This window comes from Nyctereutes procyonoides, unplaced genomic scaffold, assembly GCF_905146905.1.
Source record: "Nyctereutes procyonoides isolate TBG_1078 unplaced genomic scaffold, NYPRO_anot_genome, whole genome shotgun sequence".
Taxonomy (NCBI): Eukaryota; Metazoa; Chordata; class Mammalia; order Carnivora; family Canidae; genus Nyctereutes; species Nyctereutes procyonoides.
In genome coordinates, this window is record NW_026575048.1 from 12,363,144 (window position 1) to 12,387,034 (window position 23,891).

Here is a 23,891-nt window from a genome sequence, read left to right on the forward strand (position 1 = left end):
CCCTCCTTGATCACAATTATTCCTTGATGTATATCTGTCTCTCTCACTAAGTTGTGAGGCCCTTAAGAACAAGAGACTTATGTGAAATTTTGAAATTAGCACAAGTTTGGAATATAGTAATTTTCTAATATGCATCCCCACATCTCTGGACAGCTCTCACAATTGCAATTGTACAGAGCCAGAATCCACTTCTCTGTCATTTCAACCCTTAGGGTCCGAGTGTGTCCTTTGGAATTGTACAGATCAAATTCGTGGTTCCCCCGATGTCATGGAGATAAAGGATGAGAATAAATTGTTACAAGAGAAAACAGTTAGAACAACGGAAGCCACCAAATTAGAATCTTTCCACACATCCTCCAAGAATCACAGGGACAGACAGGAGAGTAAGTAAAACTTCAGTTAGACCTTGGCTGACGCATGCTTGTGAGATGGAAAATACTAAACTTCAATTTATATATAGGTTGAGGGATAAACTTTAGAAAGAGTGGATTGCCTTGGGAGTTGATGCCAGAGGTGAGGTCACATGGGAGTGCATTGAAGAAAGGTGTTTGTGGTAGGGTGCCAGATGTGACAGGACACTGAGCACCAGCAGAAAACAAGTCCCACTTGAGTGCGGATGGATGTGAGACTGAATATCAGAGCTACTGAGGAGTTAGCAGCTCTGGAATCTAAGTATGTAGGAGGGCATAGAGATGTTCATTGCACCATTCTACATGTTGTGTAAGTTTTTAAAATTAATCGGAGTATGTGGTAAAATTATAAGAAGGCCATGAAAAGGCCCCCAAACAAGACAGAGAGAACATGCTGTGTATGTGAACATAGGAGAAAGGTCACTGGGGCTATAAAAGAAGGGGGTGTTGAGAGGGGTGTGGAGGGAAGTATAACTACCTACTCGCCCAGAGTGGGGCTAGGGCAGACATGGTCACTCACTGACTCTGGACATGGTGCCTGGCACTAACTTGACCACCTGAGGCTTCCGACCTTTTTCAGTCCAGGGATGCCTGTCAATAAGAATCCTCTGTGTATTAATCTGTCTTCATGTCTTGGGTTACTTTTGTTCTGGAATTTAGGAGGTTCCAGCCTACTTCACAGATAAAATTGGTGGAAACAGACATAGCAGTGACAAGTAAACATTTCAGATAGATCATAGGAGTCAGTAGGTTTTAGATTTTAAGTTATAAAATCAAACTAATGCTTCACTTTACATCTAGAACAAGTTACTTAGTACAGAGTGCTATTAAGTGCCCTTCTATGATCTCTTTTCTCTACCAGAGCCTATTAGCTACTTGAATTAAGCTAATATTTTTTTTGCACATGATTGGAGAAGTTATGCTTTGCTCAGGTGTAGTGTAGGGAAATAACATTTCTTGAGGACATACACAGAGCCAAGCATTGTGGTAGGTACCTTTTATCAAGATCTTGCCTGCCTGGGTGTCATGGAAACTGAGGCACCAGTTGCAGGTATGTTGAGATGTGAATACTTTCCACCTTTGAGGTGTTAGAACAGTGACTGGGACAGCCAGAGTCCCTGGATCAGATACCTCAGGCCACAGAGAGCCCATATTTTCTGTATGCATGACTGACACACATCTGGGTCTCACTATGTTACAGCATTTATTCCTCATGGTAAACTCTAAAGTAAATATTATTTTCACCTTTTCAAATATGGTTGTGTTCATAGGAGGCACCAAGTAAACTAGTAACTAGTAAACTAGCTAGCTTCAGATCTCAGCAGCCAGTGGGTGGCAAAACCAGGAGTGCCATTGGGTCTGCCTGGATCTTAGGGCTGAGATTTTCTGCCAAACCATATTCCTCAGTTTACTAGGACCCTCATAAAAGCCCCAGATCCAGAAGGCTTAGGACATCTCTGCATCATATTTGCCAACTCACAGAGGACAAGGACTAAGATTTGGAAGCTAAAGTAATAAAGGAACTGGAAGGATCTCCCAGGCAGCACCAAGTTCTGGAATGTGTGAGAACAGTACAGTTTCATCACAGGAGACCAGTGGGAAGAGGTTGGAGACACAACTGGATTCAAATCCTGAATGTCCTGAATGACAGGTTAAGAAGACTGGGTGATGAGGCATACCTTGGGGAGCCACTGAAACTTCTCTTTCCTTTAATTCCCCCTGCAAATACTTTGTACTGCTTGTGGAACTCAAATACAATTAGGTCCCCCCTGTCTTGGGGTGGACCTGGAGTCGCTTTAATGCCACATAAACTCAGCAGGTTTTCCTGCTTATGGCGGGACACCAATCCCTCCCGGCCATCCTCAGGGGTGTTATATTCTCTTACAAATTAGGTCAGTTTGCTTCCTCAGCAGCTGGACCAGTGCCCATACTGCTACCATGGCTTGTCCTCTGCCTCTCACCCCAACAAGACCATTGCCTTTGATGCTACATTGTCATGTTTGCCTCTCAGCTGCTGCTTCTCCCCTCTTGATGTTACTCACATCCCACTGCTGCTGCTGTTGGACTTTGCAGAGTTCCCTGTGACCACCTTCATTTTCCAGACCTTCCCCCTCCAGACCACTGACCTACCACCGTCTTGGACTAGTCTAATCTCTGGTTGACTGCTCTGTGTAGCAGCTTGGCCCAGTTGCCTCCACACAAATCAGCAGCAGAGAGGCAGCTGCCACCAATGCAGTTACCGTCACTACCAGGGCAATGGCCCTAATTTAGGTTCTTATGATCTTCTAGACAGGCTCCGCAGCCGCACACGTTGGTTCAAGCAGCTGAAATGCTTCAAGCAACACCCACCTCACTGGACTATGTCTCCTCTCTAATCTTCAGGCTCTGCTACTAAGCCTCGCTCATTATGGCAGATTTCTCCTTCTCTCCAGACAGATTCCCTCCATAAGGATCCACATTCTTTCTTGAAATTTCATTCCACTGGGCTATTCCTGCCCAATTTACCAGATGTGCTTGAAGATGTGCTGGCACCCTAATCACAGCACTATTAATTTTTCTGGGAGGTGATCCAGCATCCACGTTCCCAGGAGATTAGAGCAGCGAGGAAGTCACATCACTCACATGCCTTTTTTCTCCTGATTTCAAAAGCATGTCATGTTTGTTATAAAGATTGTAGAAAATGCACTAAAACAAGAGGAAGGAAATGAATATCACTGGTAATTTACCAACCTAAGGTAAATGCAGTTAACGTTCAGTGAATGTCATTTATATTTATTATGTGGCTACTACTGTGCCTGGCATTGTGCTAAGCACTGCCACTAAAACATAACTAAATAAATAAAACAGGAGTCCTGTCTGTATAATGTCTTATAACCTGTTTTTTCTTTCACAGTATTATTTTATAATAAGGCCTTTTTTTTTTCTTTTTAGCCTTTATTATTCTTTTTTTCAGTTTTCTGAATTTCTTTCAAATTGTGAATTAAATCTCATTCAGACATATGTCTTTCTCAGAATTTTCCAGACGTCTTTTTTTCTTCTGCAGTGCAGTATTTTGGTCCGATATTTCCCTATTCCCCCTCTTCAATTTGTTCTTAGCTCGTAATTCAGAGAACTGCCATCCATGGTATTTGTCAACAAATGGGAGGAATAGATGGACTCTAGTCCACTTCCACCCACTCGTATGTGGTTTGAGTTTTTGCTCTTTTGCTCATGTTTGCTCTTCATGGCTGTGGTCCCTCTGCCTCCAGTGCTCAACCCCTGTCAGCATTTGCTTGGTGTGCCACATTCTGTGGAGCTGATAGCCCTCCCCATCCCTAGTGTCTAGGGTGCTGCCCTCTGAGTTATTGGACCATGTTGGGTGCCTAGAATGGGCTGCGTGGCAGTAAGCCCCCTTCTAGGTGTGTTCTGAGAGCTGCTGTGTACAGGTGTATGAGTGACAGCAGACAGTACTCCCTCATGGATCAGTACCCAAGTGGCAGATGGGCTGCGACTGAGCTTCCAGATTGGTTCAAACACTGGATAGTCTTTGAGTTGGGGGTGGATAATAGGAGAAGTAAAAGTGCATTTCTGTAGGTAATCTCCATTTTAGGAAATGGAGCCCAGGTAAATGTTTTTCTGTGTAGTTCTAAACCCATTAGAGTTTATAGAAATTTCTCTCATTTCAGACATTAGATGGTCAGTCCATCCAAGTCTCTATCATTACCTTTGGTTTCTTTTCTCTGTCCTTGTTCATATTTTGGTTGGAAGGTGGAAGGGATGTTCTTACTCCACTGTGAGTGCATGTCTTACCTTCTCAACAATCAGAGTTGCTTTATTGAGCACCTATGTACCTGATATTTTCTAACTGCTCGATTTATGTTTTCACGTGATTCTAATCCTACAAAGTAAGTATTATTATCCCCATCTTACAGATAGTGAATTTAAGCCTGGGAGGTTAATAAAGGATTTGCCTAAAAGCACTGAATTTGTAAGATGCACAGCCTGGATTCAAACCTAGGACTCTTTCACACCAAAGCCTTTGACATTTCTCCAGTCTCTTGACTCTTTGAGGTTAATGATATCATGTTGAGTTATTTTGGGAGTTTTGCACCTGTTATTACTCCAGAAAGGAATCAGGACTAAATTCATGCGAAATTTCTACTGATGCCTGGTGTTGCTGTATTGCAAGTGAAGAATGAGAACAATCTGGAACATGAATGCTATTTTCCCTCCCTCTCTTTCCCCTTCCCTTCCTCCCTCTCTTCCTTTTTTTTTTTTAACCTCCCCCCCCCCCCACTTCATCCTTTTGGCTCTAGGTTCTCATGCTACACTGAGTCCATGAGCCAATATTACCTATTTTTTGCATGCATGAAATTCCTAGCACAGTGGAGTTGGTTGGAAATAAGTGGGTTCAAAAGCAATGAAGTAAAAAACAGCTTCTCTGCCATCTGACAATGGAGTGTAGCCAGAACCAGAAGTAATTCACAACTAGAAGTAATTAATGGGTGGTGTTTTCACGTGTTCGTGGGAACAGGGGGATAGGGAATTTCCAAGAAGCAGCAGAACAACTGCCAGGCTTTCTTTCACATGCGGTAGCTCAACTCTCTGGTGAAGCTAGTTAGTGCTCTGCAATATCAACAGGGAGATCTGTCTCACACTCAGGATACATTATTAGGCCACTCCGGTCTCTTGACTCACAATGGCCCTGACAGGTGGATTGAGAAACCATGGGATTACTCAGATTCCAGTCCTTCCTTCCGTATTTAACAAGTATGGTCGGTGAAACCCATAAATTTAAATCACCAATAAAAAGAAACTACCCATTTTTTTACATGAACTCAATAATACACATTTTATTTGCAATTCCACTGATTTTCAAAGCCAATAGTAATGCCTATTCCAGACTAAAATCTGTCTGTAAATTAACTGTTCTAGATTCAATAACAAAGCCTGTCCCTGCACTTGAGCAAGTTATGGTTATGTCTGATTTAAAGAGAGAGAGAGAGGGAGAGAGGGAGAGAGAGAGAGAGAGAGAGAGAGAGAGAGAGAGTTGTTGACTGATTTGTAAGCAATTTCCTTTCCCCCACAATGGACCTTAAAATTGACTCATATTCTCAATATTTACATATTTGCAGTAAGGCCAGATCTCCACAAGTCATACCATTCCTGCATAAATATATCCACGTGCCTTACCTCATTCATTTTGCCAATGTGCATAGATAGATGATAGATGATAGATAGATAGATAGATAGATAGATAGATAGATAGATAGATGATAGATAAATTCTCCCATAAAATTCAACAAATTGGATCCATAACCCATCACTATATGATGAGTGCCCATGACTGGTCTTAGCTGAGCAGTCTGGGTTCTGTTTACACATTAATTTATAGTGACAACTCACAAAAGTTCCCTTAGTGAATCTGTCATTTATCTATCCCATAAGGAAAAATCAGATTGTCAGCCCTGATAGTAGAAATGTGTAGTGGTATCTGTCAGAAATCTGAAGCTACTGTTCTCAAATAGACCTTCCAGAAAAACAAAAGCATTCATTCCTAGTGTCCACTAGGAGACCAAGACATGCTTTAGGTAGTTTCTCAGGGAGAAGCACTGCACCTGATGAACTTCAAGACAACTGCTGCCTGTGAGGCATAAAGGCCACCAATATCCTAAAGAAATTTTTTTCTGGTAAAGATTTATTTATGTATTTGAAAGAGAGAGTCGGGGAGGGACAGGAGAGAGACTCTCAAGCAGACTCCTAAGTGTGGAGCCTGATGTGGGGCTCAGTCTCACAACCCTAAGATTGTGACCTGAGCTGAAACCAAGAATCAGACGCTTAACTGACTGAGCCACCCAGATGCCTCAAGAAATTCTCTTATTAAATAGCTAATTGTTGATATATAATCCACATATCACAAGTCACTCATTTAAAGTGTACAATTGTCTTTTCAGTGTCTTATAGTTATGAATCCATTACCAACATCTCCTTTTAATCCCCCCAAAGGAAACTCACATCCATTAATAACAATTTTTCATTCCTGATATCCCCCCAAAAGCCCCAGGTGACCACTATTCTACTTTCCATCTCTATGACTTGTCCATTCTGAATATTTTATATAAGTACAATTATACAATATGTGGTCTTTTATAACTGCCTTCTTTCACTCAATATCATGTTTTCAAGATTCATCCATATTGTAGTATATATATTCATCCATATTGTAGTAAAAAGTAGTTCACTTTTTACTGCCAAATTGTATTCCATTGTATTGATACAACACATTTTATGTATCAATTCATAAATGAATGGTCATTTGGGTTGCTTCTACTTTTTGGCTATGATGAATAATAACGCTATTAAAATTCATAAACAAGTTTTCGTGTGGATATATGTTTTCCATTCTCTTGGGTAAATATTAGGAGTGGTATTTCCAGGTCATATGGTCATTCTATGTTTAACATTTTGAGGAACAACCTAATGCTTTTCCAAAGAATCATCTCACATTCCAATTAGCAATGGATAAGGGTATCTGTTTTTCCACATCATAACTTTTATTATTTATTTATTTATTTATTTATTTATTTATTTATTATTTATTTATTTATTTATTTATTATAGCTAACCTAGTGGGTGTGAAGTGATATTTTATTGTGGTTTTGATTTACCTTTAAGTTGTGGATAAGGAATAATGAAGAATAATAATGTTGAGAATGTTTCCATGTGTGTATTGGCCATTTGTACATCTTCTTTGGAGAAATGTCTATCCAAATGATTTGCCTAATTTTGAATTGGGTTGTCTTTTTATTATTAATTTATAAGAATTTTTATAAGTTATATTTATAATTCTTTTGTCAAACATATGACTTGCAAATATTTTCTCCCAATCATCTGTGGGTTATCTTTTCCTTTTCTTATGTTTTTGAAAGACAAAATTTTTCACTTTTGGTAAAGTCCAATTTATGTATTTTTTCTTGTTTCTCTTAGGATGTGAATGCCCTTATCTAAGAAACTATTGCCTAACTACACATCATCAATATTTACTCCTGTATTTTCTTTTTAGGAAATCTATTGTTTTAGCTCTTAAATTTAAGTCTTTAGTCCAATTTGAATTAATTTTTGTGTATGCATGAGGTAGGGGAAATTTCGGTTTTTTGCATGTGGGTCACTGGTTCTTCTGAGCACCATTTGTTGCCTGTACAATAGATGTGAGTAACCTAAGTTCCTTTTACTATTGGGGAAAAGGTAGATCTATTAGTTAATTGTAGACTCTTTAAAGCTGACATTGAAATCTTAAAGCATATGAACCAAGTGATGGAAATACACCAACGAATAAATAATTTCTAAATCAATAGTTGCAAAAAATAAAAAGATCATCCCTAAAGAATACAGAAATAAGGTGGAATCAAAACAAAAGAAGCAAGATAAATAAGAAAAAGAAGATAGATATTAATAAAGATAAAGCAGAAAATTAATAGAAAATATAAAAATGATTTATGTAACAGAAAACATTGGTTTTTAAAAAGGAAGCAAAGGTGTGTCAAAATTGATTTAGAAAAAAAGAGAAGGTATTAATAATTATACTAATAATTAAAAAGAAGCCTATAAAGTTATAAATTTGAGATTTAAAATGATAAAAGAGTAAGTAATAAACTGAACAACTTTCTTGAACATTTTAAGTTCTCAGAGTTGACTTAAGAAGTAGATGATACAGATGGGCCTATAAACACTGAATAAACTGAAACAATAGAAAATTATCTTATTTAAAAGTAATGAGGTCCATTTTATGAGGCAATGTTATTGAATCTTCATGGAATAATCTCTCACTTATTACTTTTTCTCAGCCTGGGACTCAATAAGTGTTTTATCTAAGCTTTCTATCAACACCAGATAAAGCAATTGGAAGAAGAAAAATTATCAGCCAATCATTTGTAAGTATATAAATATAAAATGTGTATATGTTGACAGAGAGATCAAATGTATCATAGAAATACAAAGATTAAAAAAAAAAGAAATACAAAGATTATCCAGTATCAGAATGTCTTTTTTTTAAAAAAAGAACAAAACAATTGCTTATTTCAGTATGTGGGAAAATTATTTCATAATAATTTATATTTTGGGGGGTACCTGAATGGATCAGTTGGTGAAGTGTCTGACTCTTGATTTCAGCTCAGGTTGTGATCTCAGGGTTGTGAGATCAAGCTTTGTCTCCAGCTTCATGTTGGGCGTGTAACCTGCTTAGAATTCTCTCTTCCTCTGTATTCCCCACCCCACACCCCCACTTGTGCTCTCTTTCTAAGAAAGAAAGAAAGAAAGAAAGAAAGAAAGAAAGAAAGAAAGAACCTGTATTTTAAAAATGCTCTCATTTGAACAAAAATAGATTTTTCTATAACCAGATAAAGGCTCTACAGCAAAATGCACACAAAAATTATACTTGATGGAAAAACTTAAGTACGTCCATTAAAGTTATGGAAAATCTATGTCCACCTTCACTTCAACTATTCAACACAGTTTGAGAGGCTATAACCACCCACTGTGTGAAAGAAAAAAAAATAGAATAAGAGTAAGGAAGAGACTAAAATACTATCATTGGCCAGATACAGGGAAATTCAAAATTCTATGAAGTACTATATTTAAGAATCTTCAGCTAGTTTTCCAGATATATCAGCAATAACCAATGTAAAATACTGAATATTTTTAAAACATCAGGACATCACTAAGTTTATCTTATATATTTTTTATCTTCCTTCCTTCCCCCCACTTCTCTCTCTCTCTCTCTCTCTCTCTCTCTCTCTCCTTCTTCCTATATGTTTTGTTTGCTTGTTCTCTCCTCAGTCATTACCAGGAAAGTCTTCCTGAAATAAGCATTCACTGTCTTTTCCCGTTAGGGAATAACACAAATGCCCAGGCTCAGGAGGGGCAGCCCTCACAGGAGAGCGGGCAGTGTGGCTACAGCAAAAGAGAAGCATCAGGAGTCTGTGCCAAAAGCAAAGCTCTCTAATTCCTCCAGGGCCTTGTCTTGCTTCCCCTGCCTTTCTTCAACACTGGAGATGCCTGGTAGGGAGTGGATGTGAGAGGAACATCAACTGGAGTGAAGACCATTCAGCTTCTCCTGTGACAATCCTCTGTGTAATTCTGACACTACTCTTAATGAGGATAAGCAGATGGAAGCTGGGAAAGCATTTCCTTATGTGTTTAATTTATTCCTAATAACCATATTGCAGAGATCTTAGGCAAAAATCAATTTCCTTTTTGTTTATGTCAAAACTCTGTTCTCTATTGAGTGTCCTAAAATCATTGGACCAGAAAGTTTGTATTGATGTCTCACTTTGTTTAGAGAAGCCAAACTGCATAAAATCATTTCTGCCTGTGTGACATACATTTTTGGGAATTTCCTGTGAAGTAAAAGTTAAAGGTATCTCAATAGTGTCTAACATAATAAAAAGCAAAATTTAGGCCAAAGACATGGCCTCACTCATAATACCAAAATGATATTCAGTAAATATTTACCTGAAAATAAGTAGATTTTACTTGTATTTTTCAAAATAGAAATCTCATTATGACTGAAGAAATCTCTATTATGAACTCATAAAACTTTGAAAATTTAATCAATTATTGGCTTGATATCAATAAAAATAATACTGAAATAGACATAAATAGAAGTAAAACTCATTTAAACCTTATGAAATCAGGATAGGGATATATATATACTCTGAATTTTATATCTAGAGATCATTAGCCAGCTAATTGCATTGGGCGAGAGAAGTGAGGAGGATCTGGGATTTTATTGAGATTTGCCCCAGATTTTGGTAGTGGAGGGGATGCTAGTCCAGTTCTATGTGGAATAATAACTGCTAAACCCCACCTGGACTCTAAGTCTCCAGATGTTGCCGGTGGATTGAGGGTAACTGTCAAACTCAGAGGTCACCTGGCAAAATGAGAGAAACTTACTCACAGTGATATTTGGACACGTGGCAAGAGCTAGATGTGTCTACAGGCAGTAGGATCCCTGCCTCTGAATTAGCATTTCAATTCCAGGGATTAAATCCCTGGTTTGGGGAAGACTGACAAGGATAATGGGGCCTATACTATAAGCTATACTTTGGGGAAGGTTAATCAAGAAAAACACTTGAGTCCAGGAAAACAAGACTGGGGCCACTCACCATACCTGGTACAAGGTGGGTGTTGAATAAGATAGCTGCCTATTTGGGACATCTGGGTGGCTCAGTGGTTGAGCGTCTGCCTTTAGCTCAGGTTGTGATCCTGGGATCCTGGGATCAAATCCCGCATCAGGTTTACTGCAGGTAACCTGCTTTTCCCTCTGCCTATGTCTCTGCCTCTCTCTGTGTCTCTCATGAATGAATAAATAAATAAAAATCTTAAAAAAAAAAAAAGATAGCAACCCAGTTGCCAGATTTGTGATCAAGGTCAAGAACAAAGATATGGACTTGGTGTTTTGTATTAGATTGTGAAGCTCAGTTGATAGATGATTTTGGTTGAATATGGTGTGGGGATTAGGGAAAGTGGGAGAGGGAGAGTCTTGTGGCCAGAACCAAGTAGAGCCTAAAATATTGTAGGTTAGAGCTGGTTATGAGGATTCGACTTTGTGCAAGCTTTAATACTAAATGCATCAGCCTGACTCTTTCTACAATTTCTAAAAAATTCTAAGATTATTTCCTTATTGACCTCTACATTTGGAAGCTAGGAGGCAGATTTTGTCATAAGGAAGAAAATATATTTCTGGCAAGATAAAGATATTGGATTACTGGTTGTTTCTGTTCTGTTTTTTCCACCCATTGAAGGGCGGGGGTAGGTCTGGTCTGAGGAAGAAGTGTGCAGAAAAAGGTGTGTCTCACTTGAGGTGTCTGTGAGGAGGTTAAGTTTCTCTCCAAATCTTAAAATGCCAGGCCCACCTCCTCATCGGTGATTTTTGGTAACAAACATTTATCTCCAGAAACAGAAATGAAATGTCAGAAGCAGCAGACTTTAGCTATTTCTATTTCATGGATGAGTACCTTTCTATTTTATCACCTAGTATAGAATGGTTTCATCACTTAAAAAAAAATTAGAATTCTCTTTTTCCTCAGGCCATTTAAACTTTTTTGGCATACCTGAGAGACACCCCCCTCTTTCCCTGCCCCATCTGTGGCCCACATTCCGGGTGATCACTCACAAAGGACTCATTTTTGAATTTACTTAATGTACATGTAACAATTGATAAACTAGAAGCCCATTTTCAAAGCCATGGAAACATTCCCCTATAATTGATTCAATTCTGCATTTTTTTTTAAGATTTTATTTATTTATCCATGAGAGACACAGAGAGAAAGAAAGGCAGAGACACGGACAGAGGGAAAAGCAGTATCCATGCAGGGACCCCGATGTGGGACTCAATCCCTGGACTCCAGGATCACGCCCTGGGCAGAAGGCAGACACTAAACCACTGAGCCACCCAGGTGTCCCTCAATTCTGCATTGTATACCAGGAGGGGGAGGGGGGGCTGAGTTTGGATATTTGAAACAATCAAAGGCTCCCTTGGGGCATTTTTTGAAGTCTGGCCATTAGAGATGGGATGCAATGAATGAGCTGTGTGAGACCACTGTGGAGACCACAGTGTTTTCAGTGAGCTCGAAGGCCAGCGGGGTGCCTGTCTCTGCAAAAGGAAGCTGCTTGAGGATCTTTTCCCTTCTCCATGTTCTTCATTGTAACTTAATCCACCAGTGGATTCCCTTGCATTGAGCCAGTTTCCTCTAAGTGAATTAAAGTGAGTGCAGGTTACTAGCATGCCCTGCACAATGAAGAATCCGATGTGTGTCTCTTAAAACTGTGTACACCTACACTGGTTTCTTTTTTAAATCTAGCCCAGCAATTTATTTTAACTTGCCAGTGTAACCTATTTGAATTTATGGTGATTGGTATATTTGGACTTACTTCAAAATCTTGCTCTGTCATTTTTTTGCCTTTACTGATTCTATCTCATTTATCTCCTTTTATGCATTTTAAGAATTATTTTACTTGTTTGTTATTTCTTTCATCTCACGCCCCCCCCAATTTAGAATTTATGTAGTCACTGTGATTTTATCATGCACACTTTTAAAAGTTGGAAGTTAATGAAGATCTTATATTTCCCCCTGATGCTAAACAATTTAAGAATATCAGAACTTTTCATTGTGCTCTTCCAAAAATTTAAATTCTACTATTTTCTTTTTTATGGTGGCTATTATTATTTTTTTAAGATTTAGTTATTTATATGAAAGAGAGTGTGTAGCAGGGAGGGGCAAAGAGAGAGGGACAGAAAATCTCAAGCAAATTCTGCACTGAGTGTGAAGTGGGATGCAGGGCTTTATCCCATGACCCTGAGATCATAGCCTGAGCTGAAACCAAGAGTTGGACACCTAACCAACTGCACAACCCAGATGCCCCAATGTAGCTATTATTATATATTAATATTAATGTTATCATTATTAACAATGACAGCATTCAGTAAGTTAACCTACCTACTTACCAATTTCTTTGCTCACACTCCTTGTATTTCAGAACTTCCTTCAGGGATAGTTTTTCTACTTCTAAGGTACATCCTTTAGAAATTCTTTTCATGAAATTCTCTGGTGAGGCACTCTTTGCCTTCCCTTATCTAATGATGTCTTCATTTTATTACTTCTGTTTTTGAAAGATTATTTGTTGGATATAGAATCCTGGCTGGCAATTATTTTTTTCTTAGCTCTTTGAAAGTATTATTCCTCCATTTTCTGGCTTCCACTGTTATTCTTGATGAATTAATTATTTGTCAGTTTAATTGATATTCTGTAGGTGATCTATCTTTATATTCTGGCTTTTTAAAATATGTGTTCTCTTTGGTTTTGACATTTTAAAGTTTTACCACAGTATGTCACTGAAGTGTATTATTATTTTTGAGGGGCACCTGGGTGGTTTAGTCAGTTAAGTGTCTGTCTTCAGCTCAGGTCATGATCTCAGGGTCTTGGGATTGAGTCCCACATTGGGCTCTCTGCTCATTGGGAGTCTGCTTCTCCCTCTCCCTCTGTCCCCATCTCCCTCATTCTCTCTCTCCCTCTCTCTTTCTCTCTCTCTCTCTCTCAAATAAGTAAATAAACTTTAAAAAAATTATCATTTTTGAGACTATTTTCTTCTATTTGTGTCAAGTTTAATTTTTCTCATATTTTAGGCCATGTTACTATTTGCACACACGTTTTTTAAGTTTTTTATTTCCTTGTGGATTGGTTCTTTTATTATTAAGAAACATCCTTTATCTTCAATGCTTCTTGTAATAGTGTAGCTATACTAGAGTGATTTTGGTTAATGTTTGAATGATTTATTTTTTCCAGCCTATTACTTTCTTCTCTTCTCTTTATTTTCCCTTTTTTTTTTTTGGTAGCCTTTCATTTTTTTTTTTCTAAATTTTATTTATCTATTCATAGAGACACAGAGAGAGAGAGAGGCAGAGACACAGGCAGAGGGAGAAGCAGGGCCATGCAGGGAGCCCGATGTGGGACTCGATCCTGGCTCTCCAGGATCATGCCTTGGGTAGAAGGTGGTGCTAAACCACTGAGCTACCCAGGTGGCCCCCTGCACCGCAGCTGCACCCGGGCTGCAGGCAGTGCCAAACAGCTGTGTCACTGGGGCTGCCTGGTAGCCTTTCATTTAAACTGTGTTTCATATAAGCAGCAAAAGCAAGTTCTGGTCTTTTAAAATTAATCTTACAGCATTTAACTTTAACTGAAATATTTAGTCCATTTACATTTATTATTATACAGGCATACTGGATTTATATCTATGATATAACTTTTCCTTTTTATTCCTTATATATACTATTCTTATATATATAATAATATTTTTATAGAATATTCCATATTTTATATATTCTTTATACTTATTTTTACCTTTATATATAAAGTGATCAACTATTTTTATTATCCATTTCCATATCTATTGATTTGATAGCAGAATGCTCTTTATTCTTTTTTCTTAGTGATAACTTTAGAAACTATAATATACATCTTTAGTTATTAAGATTTCATTTAAAATAGAACTTTTACTATTTCCTGAAAATGCAGAGCTTAGTGCTTTGTAACTTTCACCTTCCTTTTAAAAAAACTTGTCTATTTTAATACTTTCTACTTTAATTTCCATAAGATATTATAGTCAATATTTATTTAGATTTGCCACATAGTTATCTTTTTCATTGTTCTTCATTTCTTCTTCTATCTTTACTACTTCCATTTAGGAGCATTTTTCTTGTGCCAGAAGGACACCCATTAAAACTTCCTCCAGTATGTGTCTGCTGATAATGACTTCCCTGTATACCTCTGTCTAAAAAGTCTTTATTTAGCTCCTTTTTGAAGGCTATAGGATTCTAGATTAGCAACTGTTTTCTCTTAGCACTTTGAGGATTCTTTACTCTGATTTCTGGTTTTCATTATTTCTATTGTGAAGTTAATTAAAAACCTTAATGTTCTTCCTTTGAGGGTGACAGCCCTTCAGACACACACACCTTTGGTTACTTTTAAGTTTTTTTGCCTTTATTTTTCAAGAGTTTTTACTGTATTCAAGTTGATGTTTATTGCTTTATATGCCCCTTTAGTTTGACTTTGCTGTTAATTTTTCTCAAACACTTCAAATATTGTATTTTGTATTTAATTTTTTATATTTTCTGGTTAGCTGCTGAAATTTTCCATTTATCATCCAGTTTTTGAACATATTAATATATATTTAAGTGTTATTAAATGTATTTCCTGATAGCTCAAATAGATGGAATATCTGTTGTCTGTTGACCATTATCTGTTTTCCCCTTGATTTTTGATAAATTCTTATCCCTAGCATGCCCAGTTAATTTTTTTATTATATGCTGGACATTGTGCATGAAACATATAGAAATGATTTAAAGCTCTCAGTTATGGTATTGTTCTCTAGAAAGGATTTACTCTTGCTTCTCACAGGCTATTTGGAAAGGAGTAGATCACCTTAATCTAATCAGCAAATGAGCTTTAAAGTTGGGCTTTAATTTTTGTGGGTTGGTTTACTTATAGCTCATTTTCACTCCTAAATTCCTAACTCCTAGCATCTTAACTCCATCAAGAATCCTAGCTGAAAGCCTAGGGTACTTAAGCAACATCTTCCTTTTTGGTGGGCTAAACTTCATTTTTGTTTCTCCTTTAGTTCCATGAAATGGCCCAAAGCTCTGATTGGATTTTTAGCTACTTTTGTAGATGAAGAAAGGAAGAAGGAAAGGAAGGATGGAGGAAAAGAGGGAGGGACAGAGGAAGAAAAGGAAAGAGTAAGGGAAGGAAGAAGGGAGGCATGGAGGAAGGAAGGAAGGAAGGAAGGAAGGAAGGAAGGAAGGAAGGAAGGAAGGATGTTTTCCCTTCCACAGTATTATTATTTCTAAATTTCACTATTAATTATCTAATATTTGTAGAACTGCCTTCAAGGATGAAGATATTATCTGAGGAGGAGTCATGTAGGAGACATGCAAAGGAGCTGCTGAGAGATTGTGCTCTTTTATTAAGAACATTATAACCTTGGTACAATTTGCCCAATTACTATGTGATCTGACTGATCTGTCCATGTGGTGTTGAAATAAAACAAAAAGACACAAGTAGTATGGTATGATCTGTTGACATGTGCCTAAAGGAATCAAGAAAGAACCCTTATTTTTACACACATGAGTGAAAGGCTTCTTGGAGCTAAGGGAATAGCCAGCTATTGACTGTAACTGTTTCATACCAGGGTTGGAGAATTCATTGTCAACACTTGCAACAAGGTGTGAAGTACAGAAAGGTTTGAAAAAGCATCCTGTGAAAAGGTAACTCTATCTGGGCAGATATAGGGGCAGGAGTGCCTACTAGTTCAGGAAGTTAACTTCAAACACTCATTCCTACCTTATTTGTCTAATAACTATCCAATTCGTTAATAACTCCATTGCTTTATATTCACAAAACCCCAGCAATTGTTGTCACTTTCTCCCATTTAAAGATTTAAAACACTGAGGCTCACAAAAATCAACTATCTCAATCAAAGCCAAATAGCTAGTAAGTTTTGGAGCTAAGAATGAGCCCACACAGTGTTCACCAAAACTCTCTCTTTCATTGTTATAAGAGCCATCATCCCTCCCAGTTTACTGCTGGGGTGATTCTCAGCAGTGAATACATAATTTTAATCTCTGGCAAGTGTTGAAATACTTGGTTTTCTGTCTTAGTACTTCTTATGGAGGACTGAGAACAAATGGCTGCAGGAAACATGGTGAAGATTGGAGGCCTTGGGGGAATGAATGAATTTGGACAGGTATCAAAATGAACATATTTGCATCCAACGTTAAGAGAAAGGAAGGGAGAAAAGGATGCAAGGAGGGAGGAAAGAAGACATACTGAGAGACAAAGACAGACAGAGAGAGAGAGCCTGATTCTTGATTCTCAGGCCAGATTTCTTGGTGAACAGAAATCTTTCTGTTCCTTCTCAAGATGGGTTATAGCTTCATAGCTCCACGAATCCAGTGTGCAAGCCCATGAATCACAAAACTCTTTCTCGCTAAGGTTCTGTCCCTACAGAGAAATCCCACAGTAACTGTAGTTTTGAAAATAGAGCATTTAAATCATCTTTCCAAAAGTGCGAATGGAAATAGTCCCAGAGCACCCAGAACTCTCCACAAATGTTGAGACAAAGCTAACAGAAAGGATTACTAGGGAGAGTAAATGTGAGAGACGTGATTCCCCTTCCAGTAAATGCTTCTCTGGGAGAGGCACTTGTTAACTCCCACTGAAAAATAGGCCTGCTGTCCAAGTCAGCAGTGAATTACAGAAGAAATGGTGCAAAACTTCACAGCCTGGAGAGAAAACCCCAGTTGCACTGAAGTGGAGCTGTGAAATGATTCCTATATTTCAAGGAGAATTATTTTCTTTTTGCTAAGTCACTGAACTAAACAATCACAGTTCTAAACTGTGAAAAACAGGAAGAAACACTTGGAAGATTTATAATACACATTAGTACTCTCTGTAGCATCATTAAGACAGTAAACACAAGCTCATTTCTGAAACACCCAAAATTAATAAAATAATTTCACATGAATTGTCTTTGAATTTTGCAACTACCTCTGTGAGAGAGATATTATTATTTTACGTTGTCGATGGAGAATGGAATGTTCAAGTAATCTTAGGTGATTTCTCTGTGGTCACAAAGATGAAATGAAAAGCAGTAATGCTGGCACTGGGGTTCCTATCTTCTCAATTTTCATACAGGCTTTTAAATCCTCATCACAGCTCCCATAGAAATATCTCAGAAGTCATGATCACATTACCATAATCTTGAACACATTTATTCTTTACCTGGATCCTTTACTAGCATTCTTTTGGTATTGTCCTATTTTCGTAGTAAGTATCAGAAAATATTTACCATGTATTTATGTATCTATTCTTTTATAACATGGGGTTCTCCTACTTCAGAATTTAGTTTTTTGTATTCATTTGAATATATTAGAGTCCAGGCTTTGACATTCACTAGCACTGAACAACTCAACATCCCAAGTCTTTTCTTATATGTAAGTTCTGAATAGTAAGATTTGCCTTAGAATTCTACTGCATCTTCAGGCCTGGTGAATAGTGAGTGTTCAATAAATGGCAGCCTTTATTTTTGTTTCTACCCTCATGCATGTGAATCTGCATTGTGTCACACAAATGAAAGGTAGTTAATGTAGCAAATGAGAAAGTAGAAAGAGATGAGATGGTAGAGGGAGGCGACAGGGAAGAAGCAGCATGGCTAACATAGTTTCCCCTTCAGCCTCTTGCAAGCCAGGATGGAAGACACACAACAGAATTCTCATGGACAGAGTTCGGACCCTATCTCCTGCACCCAGTACTTCTCTCACTCTTTTTGAGATCTTCCCCTCAAAAATTTGTGTGTGTGTGCGTGTGTGTGGTAATTCCTATAGGACTACAAGCTCAATGAGGCAAAGAACATTTTTTTCCCTCTTGCCAGCAGGTAAAAGAGAGTACTTGTCTTATTTTGACAGCTCAATACCTACGTCTCCTTCTCAATCATTCCCCAGAATCACCCCTTCCTCCTCCCATGGTATCTCAGTAGAAGGTGAATCCATGTGCCACAATTCATTCCGTAAGCCTGAGAGCCAAATGCTTCTTCTTCCTGGGGATAGGCCTAGGGCTTCAAGTCAGCCAATGAAATATTTTCTCCTGAAAGTCTGAATTCTGAGTGCATGTCCCAAATCCAAAAGAAATATTAGAATGTATTTCTCCCACAGGCAGTGTCCTGATCAGACTTGTTGACTGCTGTTGTTTTGCCGCCAGCCCTCCAAATAGGCACTGGTTTTTGCCTCCGATACACTCCAGGCATTCCCATCATAACCTGCTAGCATGTGACATTTGCTTAGGGAGTCAGATTTGGTCTCTAGTGCTTGAAGCCAGTGACTTGAAAACAAGAAGATGTAAGTACTATTTGAATTACATTTCGTTTTAAAGAAATCACTTATCAGTTTACCAGAGAAGTATATATACTCCCCCACCTCTCAGCTCAAGTTCTACAAAGTACTTATTGTGAGCTCCTATATATAAAGGATAGTCAATACCACAACCATTTAGTAGTAGATGGTGAAAAACTCTTTCATACACACATTTCTGATATCAAAACCTCTGTAAAACTAGAGGATAATATGTTGAGTCATAACTCAATAGGGATGTTTTTTCCAGAACTTAAATTAATAAAATGTGGATATATTGCTTCGTCAACAGCTGGTCTGCTATAGCACAGAGCTCCGAAGAGCTCAGACTTGTTTAGAAATACCATTTTTTCAAATGGATTTTCAAAAACCTTTCAATAGTGCTTTTAACTATAGTTTCATAACAGTCGAGTCAAAGCTGAAATCCCACACTTAACCATACTCAGTGTAAAGAAACTTTTGTTTATTTTCTTAGGATTCTATTTTCTCTGACTAGATACTCTAACTTCTAACTTAGATCAACCCATGATGATAGTTGATTTCTCAAAAAAGATGAATGGAAACATTCCTATTGAAACTCTGTGTCTTTCCTGGAAAAACAGCATAAATATGTTGTTTGGCAAACAGTCTCTTCAATATTTGTAAGAGGTGTGAGATACAGAAGCCATCACTTTGCCAAACAGTACATTATTTTAAGAAAAGCCAACACCTTATTGGATTGGTCAGAGATAAGGCAATACTTTCAGGACAAAATTATAATTTGAAGAGTTGAAAAATAGAGAGTAAAATAGAATGTTACAAGTACAGCTGAACGTAATTTAAGGAATGCACAAATCAAATCTGATGATTACTTTGATGTTTACTCTGAGGGTGTAACAGAACCTGGCTAAAAATTTTAAAGTAAATAATGCAAGAGGAAAATATTTTTATAACTTCCTATCATACCTAGAATGATATTCTGAAAGTATTACCAGGCTAAGAACCAGGATTTTCTGGTTCCGGCCCAGGATTTATTATATGCCTCAAATTCCCCGTTTATAAAATAAGAGGGTTGCACTTACTGATCCTTAGTTTTCTTACATTTATAATATTCTTAGATATAGATATATAGATATGATACACAAAAAGACATTGTTTTTGATAGTAGAGTTCCATAACTACTACTGAGAACACAGTGTGGATCAGACACTGTAATGGGCTTTACATTTACACAGTAGCTCTTGGCAAGATTGCACAAAATCCAGAGGAAAAATACTGCCAAGTCACAATTACTATAGAAGAAAATGTTCTGATTGCAGATATAGAGGTAATCATAGGGTGTGGTGGTAGGAAGATCACTTGCCTGGGCTGGGTGTCCAGAGAATGTTCCTGGAAGAGATCATGTCTGTGCTGAATTGCAATGTATGTTGGCCAGGTAAAGAGGAGGGACTGGGGCATACTAGGCTGAAGAAATAGCTTGAGAAATACACAAAGTGTGAAAAAGTATGCTGTGCACAGGAAATGAGATGGAGCCGCAGCACTTCCCAGTATAAAATGCAAGGCTAAAAGTGGTGAGAGGCCAGAAAAGCTGAGAGGGAGGAGGTTTTCTAGCATGTAACATATTTTATTATTAAAGCAATAAGGAACAGTTGAAGGATTTTTATAGAGGACAGTAAAATGATATTATTTGTATTTGTATTTTATTTTTAAAATATTTTATTTATTTAAGAAAGAGAACACAGAAGGAGAGTGAGAAGGAGAAGCAGACTCCCTACTGAGCAGAGATTCCCCCAACCTGGGGCTCAATTCCAGGACCCTGGTACCATGACCTGAGCTGAAGGCAGACACTTAACCAAATGAGCCACCCAGGCACCCCTGTATTTGTATTTTAAATCAATTACTGATGTGGAGAATTTAAGGATAACTAGACTAGAAGTGGAAGGACCACTTAGGAGGCCTGATGATAAAGTCTGCACCAGGAAATGGGTGTGAGGATGACATGGAGGAGTCCATTTCTAGAAGGTGAAGGAGTGCTCCTACAGGGAAATGTAGTTGGTGGGTCTGTACAGAATTGATAACTACATGGCACATGGAGAAGAAATCCAAGCAGATAAGACCAGTTTTGCTGGCCTGAGAAACCAAAGAATCAGATTTCAGTGCCTGAGATGTGAATGTGATTTTTAGGGTAGAGCATGAGAGAGGAGAGAACATGCAAAGAAAAAACACCAGAAACTACCACAGGGATTCCCTTGAATCTTTGGCTGAATATTCCGCTTAGTTTGTTCAGAGTTCTACTCAAGAGACCAGTAAGCTGAGCAAAATTGAAACTAACACAAGGCTCAGAGATGTTCAACTTCCAGCCTACCAAACTAGAAAACTGTACTGAATGCCAGCATCATTTGTTATGGACCCTGGGAAAATCACATCTTGTTACACTTTAGAAGTAAAAATAAACTAGCTGTATGATAACCTTAAGAAAGCTTAAAATTGAGTTTTGAAAGGATGAAGTTAACCATTCAGTAAATCAACTGCCTGCCAAAACAAATTTTAATACCCTTTAAAATAAGACAACAAAATCTAGACACTCTCAAAATTCAAGAGCATAAAAATTCTCAATGTCCCACAGCCAATCCAAAATTATGTAATCATCTCAATAAATTAAGAAAAAAAAAAAAACATTTGACACGTTTCAACATCCAGTCTTGACAAAATTCTCAGCCAAATAGGAATAGAAGAAATCTTTCTCCACCTGATATAGGGTACCTAAAAAAACCTACAGCTAAAATCATCCCTCTTAATGATAAGCCAAATCCTTTTTATTAAAAAATAAGAGCAAAACAAAAATTCAGCTGTCACTTCTATTGAACTTTATATTTGAGGTCTTAACCAATGCAATAAGGCAATCGAAGTAAAAGGAATTCATATTGAAAGGGGACAAGTAAAACTCTCTTTTCACATATTTAACCATGAACCTGAAAACCAGGAAGAACACCAGGATATAATTTACTAATTTACTAGGTTTCTAAGAGGAAAAAAATCCTTTTGACATATATATAAAATGAACAATATTAAATTGTAGTATTTAGAGTGTACCCTAGTACAATGTAACTATAAACAAAGACAAAATAGCGATTGCCATTAAAGGTACAATAGTGCCTTGGTGCCTGGGTGGCTCATTCCATTAAGTGTCTGACTCCTAATTTTGGTTCAGGTCATGATCTCAGGGTCATGAGATTGAACCCCATGTCAGGCTCCATGCTCAGGGCAGAATCTGCTTGAAATTCTCTCTCTCCTTCTCTGCCTGCTTCTTCCCCCTCCCCCATCAATCCATCAATCAATCTTTAAAATAAAGGTAGAGTAGTTGTTAATTTTGGAGGGAGAGAGGAGATTCAAGGAGACAACTCAACTTCTGAGTTGCTTGACAAAGTTCTATTTCTTGACCTGGTTGGTGAGAGCAAGAGTATTTACTTTATTTGTGTGAGTTTATGTATCTTCATGTTCTTTTACAAATAGAACAAAAATGTATTTGTATTGTATTGATATGTGATCTTTTAAAAAGCAGAAGAAATATTAGTTTAATTATAGTTGCCAAGTATTGGGTATTTAACCAGTTTTTTAATTTATTGTCTCTAAATGATAATATGTGATGTTTTAAGTACATTTATTCAATATTTACTTGACAAATAAATTTTGAGCACCTGAGATGCAGTTAGAGTGATGACTGAACATATTAAACATGCTTGTCCTTTTTAACAATAGAGAACAAACTGAGGATTGCTGGAGAGGAGGTGGGTGGAGGGATAGGCTAAATGGGTGAAAGAAGATTAAGGAGGGCACTTGTTGAGATGAGCACTGGGTATTGTATGTAAGTGATGAATTGCTAAATTCAACTCCTGAAACCAGAATTACACTATAAGTTAACTAACTAGAATTTAAACAAAAATTTCAAAAAGGAATATCTTTGTCTTGCCATAATTAAAGACATGCGAATTAAAATAATACAACAAAAATAAATAAATAAATAAATAAATAAATAAATAAATAAAATAATACAACATATTATGTGCAATGGGGCAGTACATATTAAAGTGTTATATGAACTCAGAGCAAATAACAACTACATGCTTGGAGCATCTCAGAAGATTTACACTGATGATGTGATAGTTGAAGTGTGTGTTAAAAGACGAAGACAAACTTTCCAGGCAGATAAGAAAGAGATATTCTACATGAACATGGTTTGAAATGTCACTGTGCTTTTGGAAAATATGACATTGTACGTGTAGTTGGAACTCAGGGTGTGTGGGCTGCCAGGGGAGATGATATAGCTGGTGAGAAAAGTTATAGTGAAAAGGAGTCTTGCTTATCATGCTAAGCAGTTCTGGAGCTATCTAGAAGACAGAATTTCCAAAAGATTTGAGTCAGATAGTCATCACTATAAAGATAACACCAGTATGAAAAATGGGCCAGGTCGCCATTTAGAAAATTCTTATTATTATTCAGATGAGTGGTCACAGAGGTCTGTGCACCCACAGCATCAGGGAGGATAGAGAGGAAGATGGTTTTGTGACCTAGGGCTGAGTAATAAGTGGACTGCGGACTTGAGAAGGGATGATGACGTTTTTAGTTAGAGCTAACATGGGCATATTTTGAATTTTTAGTTTCCATAGCAGTGATGAAAATTGGAAGACATGGTATGTTTGGATGAAATCCTTGTACTACTGTATTGGTGCTAATATGAGGGACTTGTAAAAAGCATGACAAAGATAATAAATATACTCTTCTAAAAAATATATGTGAAAATATATCATCTTTCAGAAAGACAAAAATGCTGGTCTCTTCAAGGTATCTTCACATTTTAGTAGAACATGTATGATAGAAATAATTCAAATACTCTGATTTTCACCTATCACAAAAGAATTATCTGATGAATTCAGCAGCTGCCTGATTTCTACACTAAACGGAGTCCCAAATAATGTCACGTGGTTCAAAGAACTTGACCATCCAAGGGAAAAATGCTACAAGACAGCATGGTATCAGAGATAAGGAATCCTCAGAACTTTTAA